This window comes from Arachis duranensis, chromosome 10 (assembly GCF_000817695.3).
Source record: "Arachis duranensis cultivar V14167 chromosome 10, aradu.V14167.gnm2.J7QH, whole genome shotgun sequence".
In the NCBI taxonomy this organism is placed as follows: domain Eukaryota; kingdom Viridiplantae; phylum Streptophyta; class Magnoliopsida; order Fabales; family Fabaceae; genus Arachis; species Arachis duranensis.
Genome location: NC_029781.3, coordinates 74,875,042 through 74,889,540, shown reverse-complemented (window position 1 = coordinate 74,889,540; position 14,499 = coordinate 74,875,042).

Here is a 14,499-nt window from a genome sequence, read left to right as displayed (position 1 = left end):
GTGGGTTTTGTGGTGAAGCGAGTGAGAGTGAGTGAGGTGCAGCGGTGGAGATGTGGTGGAGAACAGAATGGGAGATTGGTGAGAGCCATGTTGATGTTCATTTTGGAGTTTTAGTGGAAGACAGTAGAAATTAGAAAGAAAGAAGAATAGACGCTGCAGAGAGCACGGGAGTCATTACTACATGGAGCAAATCATTCATCCAATGTGTACATACACCGTCACAACTCAACTGTTTGATCCGAGCATTTTTTTATTTTTTATTATGAGAAGTTTGTATAATAAAGCAAGGACATTTAAGGGATATTTTCGACTAAAACTCCAAAGTGGTCTCTGAAATTGGACGAGTTACTCATACTTATCCCTGACTTTCAAAATTCACTAAAAGCATTCCTGACATTTTGCTCCGGGACCCATAGTTGCCCTTCAACCCTTTCCGACGCCAAGTCAGCAAACGGAAGGATGATCTAGCACCTCCCTTACCACGCTGGAGCCAGCAACGGCTAGCTGATGTGGCAAATCTGAATTTTGTACCCAATGTGGTCCCTGGTCCCAATAAAACCCTAAAACCTAAGAATCATTATTATAACTAGTATCTCTTCTTCTCTCCTTCGTAATATAATTCTGGACCACCATTGAAGCTCTGAAGCAATGTTTGGAGGTGAAGGGCAAGCCAGTGGGAGCTCGATACGGTCAACAAGCAATGGATATAGGGCGAAGACCCAAAATCGTAGTAGGGCTACGCGTGTACCAGAATGGTGTGGTTGCGGCTGCCGACCTGTGCTCCGGTGGTCTGGGACACATTCCAACCCAAATAAGCCCTTTTTTGGATGCCCAAATTATAATGTTAGCTGTAATTGTTGATTTTTCCTGATTTTTCATTCCTTCTCCAACTTCTAATTTGGTTATTGAAACATTCGTTGACTGCAGACAATTGGTAAAAGATGGTGTGGTTTGTTTGTTTGGGCAGATGTTGGGCAAGAGACTGTCCCTGCAAAATCAGAAAGTCTTAACTATAATGAAGAGCAGAAGATGACAGAAGATTGGAGGCTAGAAAAATTAGAATCGGAAGTTAGGAGTCAAAAGTTTATGATCAAATTATTGTTTGTGGTTGTTTCTGTAATGCTGTTGTTCTTACTAGTGGTATTTTGCAAACTTTGATCTCAATGTTGAGTAATGATGCGATTGAGTTCATATGTGTAATATTTGCATGAATGAAAAAAAGTTGTTCAACATGTAACTGTGTTAGCCAACCTGTTGATACTAACTATTTTTGTACCACTAAAGAAAATCTGGATATATAGTAATAGCAAAATATAGCAATAGCAAAATATATTAATCATTTTAACATAACAAAGTCATGATTCATAAGTTTTGACTGCCTTACAAAGCCATAAGAAGGTGCTGCTAACAAAATAAACATAAGCATATGTCTGGTAACAAAGTAATCCTAACCAAACAAGCATGGTATTGCTATACAAAATTACTTTCAAATTGTCTTATACAAAATACATCCCAATACAACAAGCAAGAGTCTTCAATTTTTCTTCCTTGGTGCCTTGAATCCCGGAGTGGGAATGAACTTGAGGATACTGCCAAGTCTTGCAGCTGTTCCTGAGCTAGCACCTTGCATGGGATTCACTGGCTCATGGGCAGAAGTTGGTGAGACAGATGACTTTCTCTTTGGTGGGAGCTTATCCGGTCTTGACTTAGTGATTGATCATTTGGATTGGGAAGAGGCTTCTCCTGACTTGGAGGTTTTGGATTCGTGACAGATTCTGGCATAGTTGGAGGTGTTGGATTACTAGGAGGAGTCGGATTAATTTGAGGGTTCGGAATGTCAATGGTGTTGACAGGCGTTGCCTTGTCTTGGGGGGATTCACTGTTGGGGTTCCTCACTTTGTCATTAGGAGTGACCATGGCACCTTCTTCTTTTGCATCCATGCCAGCCTTTTCCTCCTCATCTTGTAAATAATCTGGAGATGACACTCCATGTTCAAAATACACATCCACCAATCCATTATTCTTGTGAGCAAGGAAACACATCTCTCTAAGCTCATTGTCACTGCTTAGATTCCTTAATCCAGTTTCTAACGTCCTCCCGGGAACTAGCCACCAACAATGAAGGATCTTGTCATAGCCTAACTCCTTGTAATAATTCCTTATGAAGAAAGCGTCCAAGGTATCCTCATCCAGATCACCTAGGCAGGTTAAGTTATCAGGGGTATATCTCAGTTTTCCTTCATCATCTTTCTCAAAGTTTCCTCCATGATGAAACATTATATCCAACAACACATCCATCTGCACCAACAAATCAAAACCATTAAAACTCACACAATCATATCACATGACTTCAACATCGATTAAAATCCCTATCCATTAATATCACAGTCACCACCATGCATTAACCCACTATTGAAAAAACCTCTGTTTTATTGCAAAAAAACAGAGCATATACACATTAAACCTTTTGCCCTAACAAAAATTCTTAAACACAATCCTTTAAGGTAATGCAGCCATGAAACTCTAGGACAACCCAACACAGTAACAAGACAATCATACACCTTCATCATAATTTGATTCATGAAATAAATTCAAAAATTAATTCAACCAACACATACCTTCAACAACGCAGAAGACAGAGAAACCACTTGACTAAGGAACACCAAACTCTTCAAACGACGTGTGACAGTGGAGGAGATGGGGAAGACGAAGCTAGCTCGCTGCCATTGATGGGAGAATGAGAAGATGAAGACTGAGCGTGGAGGAGAGGAGAGGAAGTGTGAGAGTGTTCAAACAAATATGGGACTGAAGGCAAACCGTTTTCAAGGGATGGAGCTTATGAACAACGTCGTTTACTTCTTCATTGGGCGCCAAATCGATACTGCGTCGTTTCGCTTGGCTCCAGCGTGGCAAGGGAGGTGCCAGATCATCCCTTCGTTTGCTGACTTGGCGCCGGAAAGGGTTGAAGGGCAACTATGGGTCCCAGAGAAAAATGTCAGGGATGCTTTTAGTGAATTTTGAAAGTCAGGGACAAGTATGGGTAACTCGCCCAATCTCAGGGACCACTTTAGGGTTTTAGTCGGATATTTTCATACATTACGAGTTAGATTTTATTTTGGCACTTGAAATTTAACTCAGATACTCAATTTAACTCTTACAATTTTGTTAACCTCAATTAAAACTTCTAAATTTATAACAATAGCTCTTGATTATCCCTATAATAATTCTTATAATCAGAATGCTAATCTAACATATTTACTTAACACACATGACACATCTAAGACTACGGTTTGTAGGGATAGCAAAACTTCTCGAGATGCGGGAATTTCTGTGGGGACTGTCCCGAATGGGGATCCGACTGTGGAGAATTTTTTCCGTGGGGATGGAGACGGGGGACAAAATTCCTCCGAGGTAGGCGCGGAGACCCGAGCGGGGATCCCCGCCCTATCCTCGCTAATCCCCGAAGTTCATAAATTTACTGAATTATCTTTAATAGTTTATTTCTCATATATGTTTTTTCGTCATTTCACACACACGGGGATCCCCGCCCTATCCCCGTTAATCCTCGAAGTTCATAAATTTACTGAATTGTCTTTAATAGTTTATTTCTCATATATGTTTTTTAGTCATTTCACACACACACACACACACACACATATATAAACCTAAAACTCCTAATCCTCATTTGCATAACTCTTCTTCAATTCAGAAATCCCTAATGTTGTCCATACTCCATCCAACCTCTCTGTAGCCACCCTCTTGACCTTGTCCACTTCTCTATCCTCTGGCTCGCCGTTGCGTTCCTCACACTGCGTTCCTCACACTGCATCATTTCGAAAGAAGTCACCATCTTGTTGTTTAGATTTTTTTGTATAAAATCTTGTTATTTTTGTATAGAATGGATACTTACACCTCTATTCATATGGAAATTAATAATTAGTTAGAACTATCAGATAGATGGGGAATGGAGTCCCCGCGGGAAATGGGGTCCTGTGGGGAATGGAGATGGGGGGCAATATTCCCCCACGGCGGGGAACGGAGGCGGGGATGAGGAGTAAATCTGGGGGCGGGAATGGGGAGTAGGGAGGCATCCCCCGCCCCCGCCCTGCCCCATTGACATCCCTAACGGTTTGGTTTGGTAAAGCTTTTTGAATAGGTGCTTGTGCTTTTTAAAAGCTCAAGCTCCTCATTTTGTGTTTGGTAAATAAAAAAGATCATGTTCTTGTGCTTGCAGCTTTTAAAAGATCGGGATACTTTTGAAAGCACCTAGGATAGAGCTTTCAAAGTTGGCTTGTGCTTTTCAAAATTTAAAAGTCTAATATAACATCATATGTTAACTAATTTTCAAATTTAATGTTTGTATTTATGTCTATTTTAGTATTTTTAAATTTTAAAAGCTATTTTACCAAACACAATTAATGTTGCTTATGTTTATTAAAAGCTATTTTTGATTTGATTTACCAAACATAAATGCTACAATTTTTAAAAAGCCATCTTTTAAAAGTTAACTTTTATAAGCTACTTTTGAAAAGTAAAAGTTTTACTAAAATAAGCCTACGTCGTGTTGGTTTCGCGCTCAAATTCCATGAAAGCGACATCGTTTTAAGTATGAATGGTGTTAAAAATTCTCCTTCCAAATCGCACCATACAGCAAAGACTCTTAACCATCCCACCATTATAACCACCACTATTTTTCTCTTCATATACAAGCTTCACTATAACTTCCTGTACCATCAACAACAACAACAACAATAAAAACATTCGGATTTAAAAAAAAAACAAGGGCAGAGGAGAGACAAATAGAGAGAGAGAAGCAAAAGAGGAGGCAAAGTTGTTGTACCATGACGCACTGAGGATTTGAGCGATGTTAATGTTGTTGCCGTTGCGGCGGGACTTTGTGTTAAAGGAAAGGAGACCAAAATGACACCATTTCGAGGAGACATCGTGAGTGAAGGTTTTCAAACATCGATGGAAGAGCAGAGAAATAAGGATTTGGATGCCACTCTTGTGAGACCCACAATCTCAACCAAGTTGGAAAAAAGAGAGGTGTGAGGCACTGCGAGATCCGAAGGCCACTCCCGCCTCCCCTTTTATTGTTGTTACTATCACAAGCCACCATGAATTGCATGTGTTTAGGGTGTGGTGGGTTTGGAGTTGTTGGTGATATATAGTTTAGGGAAGAGGAGAGAGTCGGTAGTTTGGATAGGAATTAGGTGGGGGTAGTGAGTGTGTTTGTTGTGGTGAAATAGATGGGAATGGTTGGTTCCATATGAACATGACCTAGCAAAGTTCTGGGAAGACGATCCTGGATTATCAGTTTGAGAATTTTGGGACTTTATCTAGGGATTCATTTTAATTGTAGGGGCCAAATTAAGTTATCTAATACATTTTCTAAGTCATATAATCATTACCAAGCACACTCAGCATTAAACAGGCCACACAGTGTCAAGTAAAGTGGAGATGACCGCAGGGGTAACTGGGAGCCACTGTTGCAAATTTGGGATTCTAATTGGGGCTAACGAAATTTTAAGGGTTAAATTGAGTATTGAGCCGAAAATTCAGGTACCAAATTGAAATTTAACTCTGATCCGTCACCTTATAACTCGGTCTCTATTGTGCATTATGAGTTATAACTCGGCGTTAACTATTATTTATTCTTTGCTTGTAATCGACACCTTCATTACCAACTTCATGACCATCATTTCCATCTTAATGACCAAATGGTCATAACATGAATATTATTCATCAACTTTATACTTACAAAAGGCACCAATTTCTATATCTCAAGACAAGCAATACATGATAAGTTCTATATCATGTCTTACATTCTATATTTATAGAATTATTATAAAATACAACACATGATATATTCTATTTCATGTCTTACATTCTATATTCATAGAATTATTATAAGGACATTCACGTGATAAATTCTATTTTAAGTCTAACATTCTATATTCATAGAATTATTATATGCCTCTTAAACACTTATTGACTTGAGCGTTGGAGTATCTTTTGCAGGTACTCACCCCCTTGTTCTCTCATTGCCGACGTATACCTCATCTCGGCGGACGAGCTATACAATAGCTAACCTCTACAAGAACAATTGGCGCCCACCGTGGGACCGATAAACTAATTTCCTGCTCCACCGAATAGATTCAAAGAATTAGAATTATATTCAAATACTCGAATCAATTTTCAAATAACATTTACATATTTTAGCAATTTATGAATTCTAATTTTTTTTATTTCTCAACCTCTATTCAAAACCTCTTTTACTTTTATAATATACATTATTTAATATATGTTGCGACTTTGTACATATTCATTTTCTCAATTTATCTTATTCATGTCATATGACCTGCACTATAAATTGTAAATATTCAATAACTAATTGCTTTGAACGAAAAATTCATCAATAAGTTGTTGTAGGCCGGAAAAATTTCCAAGACAATTAACCATTATATCCTCGGATCATACAATCGATTCCGTCAATGGATATCTATTTTTGAACTTTTCAGTTCACATACAATCAAATGCTAAAATTGTTCTTAAGCAGAAAAGTATCCCCCACACAACTATCTTGATTGAATAACTCTTACCACTCAATTATTTTTTGAATAAATGCCGACATAATAACCGACTAAGCTTGGGGACTCACCATATCATTATTCACTCATTTTTTAACCGAGTTATAACTTAATTTATTTTCTAAGCTTAGCCTGGATCATATGATCGGCAGACAAAGCTTGGGGGTTGTGATCCGTCACCTTATAATTTGGTCTTTATTGTGCATTATGAGTTATAACTCGACCTTAATTATCATTCATTCTTTGCTTGTAATCGACACATTTATTATCGACTTAATGACCATCATTTCCATCTTAATGACCAAACGGTCATAACATAAATATCATTCATCAACTCTATGTCTATAAAAGGCAATAATTTCTATATCTCAACACACAACATACGATAAGTTCTATTTTATATCTTACATTCTATATTCGTAGAATTATTATAAACAAGCACAACATATGATAAGTTTATTTCATGTCTTACATTCTATATTCGTAGAAATATTATAAACAAACACATGATAAGTTCTATTTCATGTCTTACATTCTATTTTATTCATAGAATTATTATAAGAATACACATGTGATAAGAAATGTAAGACGTGAAATAGAACTTATAAATCTATAAATGTAGGAAGAAGAAAGAATGAAGTATTGATAATAAAATAAATAATAGAGATTGAATTAATATAGTGTTATTGGAAAATTTCATTATGAGTTTTGAAAGATTTCAATTACATTCGAGACTTGGACTCATCTAATTATATAGATGATAATAAAAATAAATAAATAAATATAATTCAGGAAAAAAATTAGCATGATGGTATGGAAATTATAATGCCATAATGATATGTTTAGAATTTATTCATGTGTGATGAATGAATTCATATACAAATTGAAATTAAAAAAGTGCTAAAGAAATAACTAGCAAATAATGTCCATGTTTTTGATTTGATGTTATAGTTTATCAAACTTTAAGAATGACTTTTGAAATTTTTTTTATAGATTTGCAGACCTTGATTTTAGAGTTTAGAGAGCAAACTTAATGAAACTTGAATAATAATAATAATAATAATTTAGGAATATTTTGAGTATAAAGAAGTCTTTGTGCAATTGGAGTATAGAGAGCAAAATATGTTCGACAAGTATGACATATGGATAAGAATAGCTAATGCAAGGAATGAATCATTGTATGTTTGGATTTAAAATGACAATGATATATAGAGAGGGATTTTATCAACACTCATGACAATAGATAAGGAAAATGTAAGAGATGAGGCTATTGTATAGTAGATGATCCCAAGAACTGAAAGCAAAATTATAAGCGACTATAAAGCATGTATTGTACTCTTCTCGCTTTTGGTTAAGAATAAAAAAATAGAACATGGCAAGTAATTAAAGAGCATAAAATTAAAAAAAATTGTAGGTGACATATATTGATTTATTTAAATTTTTAGGAGTTTGAAGTGCATATTTTTAGAATTTGAATTATTGATAGAAAGTATAACAAATTAAAGATTAGTGTCAATAGTCATTTTATTATTATAAATGAATTGTTTGTAAAATCCTCAATGAATATTATTTGGCCTTATGAAAGTGAGTTTTGAATAGAGGTCGAGAAAAAAAATTAGAAAACATAAATTGCTAAAATATGTAAATGTTATTTGAAAATTGATTCAAGTATTTGAATGTAATTCAAATTCTTTGAATCTACTCGGTAGAGCAGAAAATTAGTTTACCGCCCCCACGGTGGGCGCCAATTGTTCTTGCTGAGGTTGGCCGGTATATAGCTCGTCCGCCGGTGAATACTTGTAAGCTCTCCGTCAAGATGAGGTATACGTCAGCAATGAGAAAATAAGGGTGTAGGTACCTGCAAAAGACACTCTGACGCTCAAGTCAGTAAGGGTTTAAGAGGTATATAATAATTCTATGAATATAGAATGTTAGACGTGAAATAGAACTTATCACGTGTGTATCCTCATAATAATTCTATAAATATAGAATGTATAAGACATGAAATAGAAGTTATCATGTGATGTGTTGTCGTCTGTCTGTGTCGATATATAGAAATTGGTGCCTTTTATAGGCATAAAATTGATGAATGATATTCATGTTATGACCGTTTGGTCATTAAGATGGAAATGATGGTCATTAAGTCGGTAATGAAGGTGTCAGTTACAAGCAAATAATGAATGATAGTTAACGCTGAGTTATAACTCATAATGCACAATAAAGACCGAGTTATAAGGTGACGGATCATGTTGTATACCACACCATCCACAGTACGTAAATCAGTAAAACTCATGCATCCTCTTTGTATGTTTAATAATATTTTCATGTAATAATTCTCACTATTACTATGTGGAACATGAGTCAGCCATCCAATAGAAAAGCCTTGTTTGCGACGAAACCACATGCATGAATCATCTTTCCATACAAATTTTGTAGGAAATTCGTTGTATGTTAAAAATCTAGCAAAAGGATACTCACGAGTAGCCAACATCCAAGTAGCTAATTTAGTAACTTTACTATCTACACGTTAAATAATATTAGCAATGTTCTCATTGTCCTTCAAAACAACTGGTTGCTCATCAGGTAGGTGGAATGGTAGATGAATCACTGCAGGTTCTTTAAGCTGAATCTCATAACCAAATATCCTCCAAGTAGTCTCACATGCAGAAATGTAGCAACAATCATAGTAGTTACGTATCTCATCTACAACTTGTAGAGGAGATCTATCACCAAATGTTTGGTAAAATGAAGCAGTAACCCTATTATTATCCTTGTGGACATACTTGAATAAATATTTAATAGCAGAATTCTGACATGTATGCTCCATATTAATGTGCAACCATATTTTAAGAATAGATCAGGATTGTATGGTACAATATAAAATAAGTATTGTCTAGAATTGCCTTCTTCTTAGTTATTGTATGACCATTATCCACCCTTTTATACATTGGAAAACTACCCTTGACAATAATACTTCTATTCCTGAATAGCTTTAGAAAAAAATTTAGAGCACTTTCATTTGTCATGCATGGACTACTAATGTTGTGCCTCCTGCATGGACTATGAACCATGAACTTCTCAATAGTTGATAAAGTCTAAGCATGTTAGTCTTATCAGGAATTTCAACTAATATCACGTGGTCTATATCGTCGGGTGATTTAAGCTTATATTGTGGTTCATTAACAAAAGAATGTAAACATGTGGTAAACTTTGTTTCTGAAATTCAACTGTGCACATTGACGGGCGAAAAATTTCCAGTTAAGAATTTCTGTAAAATAACGTTGTAAGTACAGTTCTTAACTAACTAAAATTCCACTTATCAATTTAAAAGGGGTTGTCACAAATTTAGAATTAATTAACTGGGAGTAGAATTCCCAAGTCGTCTCCCAAAGAGTTGACAAAAGAGTGCAATTTATTGATCAGGAGTTTTCTGAGAAATTTTTAGATTTGAAAATGGAAAAAATAAATAGTTGAAAATTATGCAAGTAGTAATTAACAAGAGCTGTTGTGTATTTAAAATAAATAAAAAGTCTTGACTAGGAGAAAATTAATTGGAGTTTCTATCCTCGTTGAATTTCTCAAGTGTAATAGTAAAAAGGTTGTTGCTTTTACTTAGTTATCCTCTGACTAATAGAGGAAAGTCAAGTAGGTAATACCAACTTCACTTTACAAGTCCTAATCAACTCCCAAGGAATGATTAGAGTTAGTAAAAATCCAATTGGCAGCAATTTCTAATTACCTACTAACACTAGAGTATTCTAACTCAAGGGTTTTCTATTAATCAACTCCAAAACCAAGTTTGGAACTCTACTCCATTAACATGAATGCCATTTTCACAAACATGTAAACGGAGTAGATAGAAAACATGGTAATTGAAACTAAATTAATAAAATTAAAATTGACTCTGATAATTAATTGAATGAAACTTGGAATTAAACATAAGAATGGTTCATTGCATTAATAAACTCAAAATTTAGCAAAATAAAAATATGAGTACCAATCACTAAATGGAAAACAAAAGAGTAGAGTAGTAGAAAAGCAAACTAAAGTGATGACTTCAACCAAATGTGGTAGCAACTCTCTCAAAAATCCAATCCAAAAGCAAAGCTAAGAAAATACTAAGAACCCTCAGAGAGTAGTGTTTTTCTCTAAGATTCAAAACTAAAAAATAAAAACTAAGTGAGAATGAAAATGTCTAAGTCTCAGCTACACCCCTGCCTCTAATCTGGACTTTTGGGCCTAAAATTGGGTGAAAAAAGGGTCCAGAAATTGTCCCCAGCGAATTCTGATATTTGCAACACGTGATAGCCTGTCACGCATACGCGTCGATGTGTATTCTTCTAGTCACGCGTACACGTCGCTCCACACGTGCGCGTTGATGCACTTTCTCCTGGCCACGCATACGCGTCGCTCCACCCGTGTGCGTCGTTGCTCCCCCATGAAATCTTTAATTCCTTGTGTTCCTTCCTCTTTTACATGCTTCTTTTCCATCCTCTAAGTCATTCCTGCCCTGTAATCCTTGAAAAACTTAACGTACATATCACGGCATCGAATGAAAATAAGATAGGATTAAAAATGGTGAATTTAGGGCCAAAGGAGCATATTTTCAGTCATAGCATCAATTTAGGAAGGAAAGTGTAAAACCATGCATTTCATATGAATAAGTGCATAAAAGATTGATAAAATCCACTATATTTAGCACAAGATAAACCATAAAATAGTGGTTTATCAATCTCCCAACACTTAAACACTAGCATGTCCTCATGCTAAGCTCAAAGAAACCAAAAGAGTAAAGGAGGAAAGGTGAGACTTATGCAATGCAACATATCTATATGAATGCAACTACATGCTAAAATGCTTCTACCTACTTGGTTAAAAGTAAACAAACTCTCCAAGACAAACATAAATAGATTCCACTAATTCAAATCACACAATAAGATACAAGTAAACTTGTAAGAAGAAAGCTCATGAAAGCCGGGAACACAGAGTTGAGCATTGAACCTTCACTGGAAGTGTATATGCACTCTAATCACTCAAATGTCTAGGGTTAATCTACTCTAGTCTCCTCTAGTCATGCTTTCTAAAACTTTGTTCTTCATCTAACCAATCAACAAATATTTAGTGTACAAATGCAAACATCATGAGGGCTTTTCAAGGTTGTAATGGGGCTAAGGTAAGGGTGAAGATATATGTATGGCCAAGTGAGCTATAATGTGAATCTTTGACTAACTTAAGTTCTCGCCTAACACATACACACACTCTATATAATTCTAAAATTATGCTTAGCTACCCAAAGTCTCACTTTAGCAACATTTCACACACTCATGTATCAGTTTTAATTCCATCTTATATGCATTGATCTTTTTATTGAACTTAACATTAGGGTAATTTTGTCCCCTGTTCATTTATTTGTTTTCTTTTTTTTTATTTTTTTATATTTGAGAGCATAATATATCAATGCATATGGTTTCTCTAATTTCACACAAGTGAGCACCCAAGTTCCCAATATTTATCAATAAGATCAAAACACATTCTCATCAACCATAGTTCCCACATTTCTCCATACTTAGTTAATGCACACAATCTCTATCTTAAGCTAACCAAAGATTCAAATAGTGTAATTAATTATTTTTTCGCTTAAGGCTAGTGATGTGGTAATATAAAGAACAAATGGGGATTAAAGAAGGCTCAAAGTGGCAAACAAAGGTAAATAAAATGGTAGGCTATTTAGGATAAGTGAGCTAATATCAAATGATGGCCTCAATCACATGTATGCATGAATATACACTAAACAATGGACATATAGAATGGAACAAACCAAAGATTGCAATCATAGAGAAGAAAACACACAAGAATAAAGTTCATGGTTAAATAATGTAACCATATAATTAAGCTCAAAATCTCACTGGTTGTGTGTTCTTAACTCTTAAAACCATGCTCCAAATTACAATCTTTAAACAAGTTTAACAAAAATTTTAATTTAAATTAGTGAAATGCCATAAAATAGTGTCTTTTAAAAAGAATTTATCACTCAACCAAGTAGTACCTAAATGCAAGCAACTACTAATCATGCAAGTTATTCTATCTAACAAAAGGAAAAATATAATATTGGTGTTGAGAGTGAGAGAGATTACCTTCAAAAGTCGATGATCGACCTCTGGTACACGAAATCGTGAGTTCACACTTCTCTTATAACTCCGTGAAGCTGACCAGCAAGTGCACTAGGTCGTCCAAGTAATACCTTACGTGAGTAAGGGTCGATCCCACGGAGATTGTCGACTTGAAGCAAGCTATGGTCGTCTTGTAAATCTCAGTTAGGCGGATTCAAATGGTTATGGGGTTTTGATAATTAAAAGATGAATAAGACATAAAATAAGATAGAGATACTTATGTAATTCATTGGTGGGAATTTTAGATAAGCGTATGGAGATGCTTTGTTCCCTCTGCGCCTCTACTTTCCTATTGTCTTCATCCAATCTTATATACTCCTTTCCATGGCAAGCTATATGTTGGGGGATCACCGTTGTCAATGGCTACCGTCCGTCCTCTCAATGAAAATGGTTCGGCTACGGGTTACGTAGGGCTAATCATCTGTCGGTTCTCGATCATGTTGGAATAAGATCCATTGATCCTTTTGCGCACTGTCATTGCGCCCAGCACTCGCGAGTTTGAAGCTCGTCATAGTCATCCCATCCCAGATCCTACTCGGAATACCACAGACAAGGTTTAGACTTTCTGGATCTCAAGAATGTTGTCAATTGATTCTGGCTTATACCACGAAGACTCTGATCTCATGGAATGGAAGGCTCTATTGTCAGGAGAGGCAACTATGCGTCGTGGACCAGGAGGCTAAGAGATATGCATTCAAGCTTGTTTTCAAGTAGAACGGAAGTGGTTGTCAGGCACGCGTTCATAAGTGAGAATGGTGATGAGTGTCACTTAATAATCACATTCATCATGTTGAAGTGCGAATGGATATCTTAGAACAAAAATAAGCTTAAGTTGATTAGAAAATAGTAGTAATTGCATTAATTTCTGAGAAACAGCAGAGATCCAAACCTTAATCTATGATGTGTAGAAACTCCACCGTTGAAAATACATAAGAACAAGGTCTAGACATGGCCGAATGGCCATGCCTCCCAAATAACATGAAACAATCGAAAAAGGGTTCGAAGACCTGATCCCAAGATCAAAGATGATAAAAAAGATGAAAATACAATAGTAAAAGGTCCTTGGTGCACGAAATTGTGATAATCAACAATGGCTCCAATAACTTGGTAGCGCTCTGATGAGCGGATATTTTATACGCTTTTTGGGAGTAATTTCATGTAGATTTTAGCATGTTTCAGTTAGTTTTTAGTAGAATAATATTAGTTTTTAGGCAAAAATCATATTTCTGGACTTTACTATGAGTGTGTGTATTTTTCTGTGATTTCAGGTATTTTCTGGCTGAAATTGAGGGAGTTGAGCAAAAATCTGACTTAGGCTGAAAAAGGACTGCTGATGCTGTTGGATCCTGACCTCCCTGCACTCGAAATGGATTTTCTGGAGCTACAGAAGTCCAATTGGCGCGCTCTCAACGGCGTTGGAAAGTAGACATCCAGGGCTTTCCAGCAATATATAATAGTCCATACTTTGCGCAAGGATAGACGACGTAACTTGGCGTTAAACGCCAAGTTCATGCTGCTGTCTGGAGTTAAACGCCAGAAAAACGTCATGATCCGGAGTTGAACGCCCAAAACACGTCATAACCTGGAGTTTAACACCAAGAAAGGCCTCTACTCGTGGATAGCTTTAGTCTCAGCCCCAGCACACACCAAGTGGGCCCCAGAAGTGGATTTCTGCACCAATTATCTTAGTTTATTCATTTTCTGTAAACCTAGGTTACTAGTTTACTATTTAAACAACT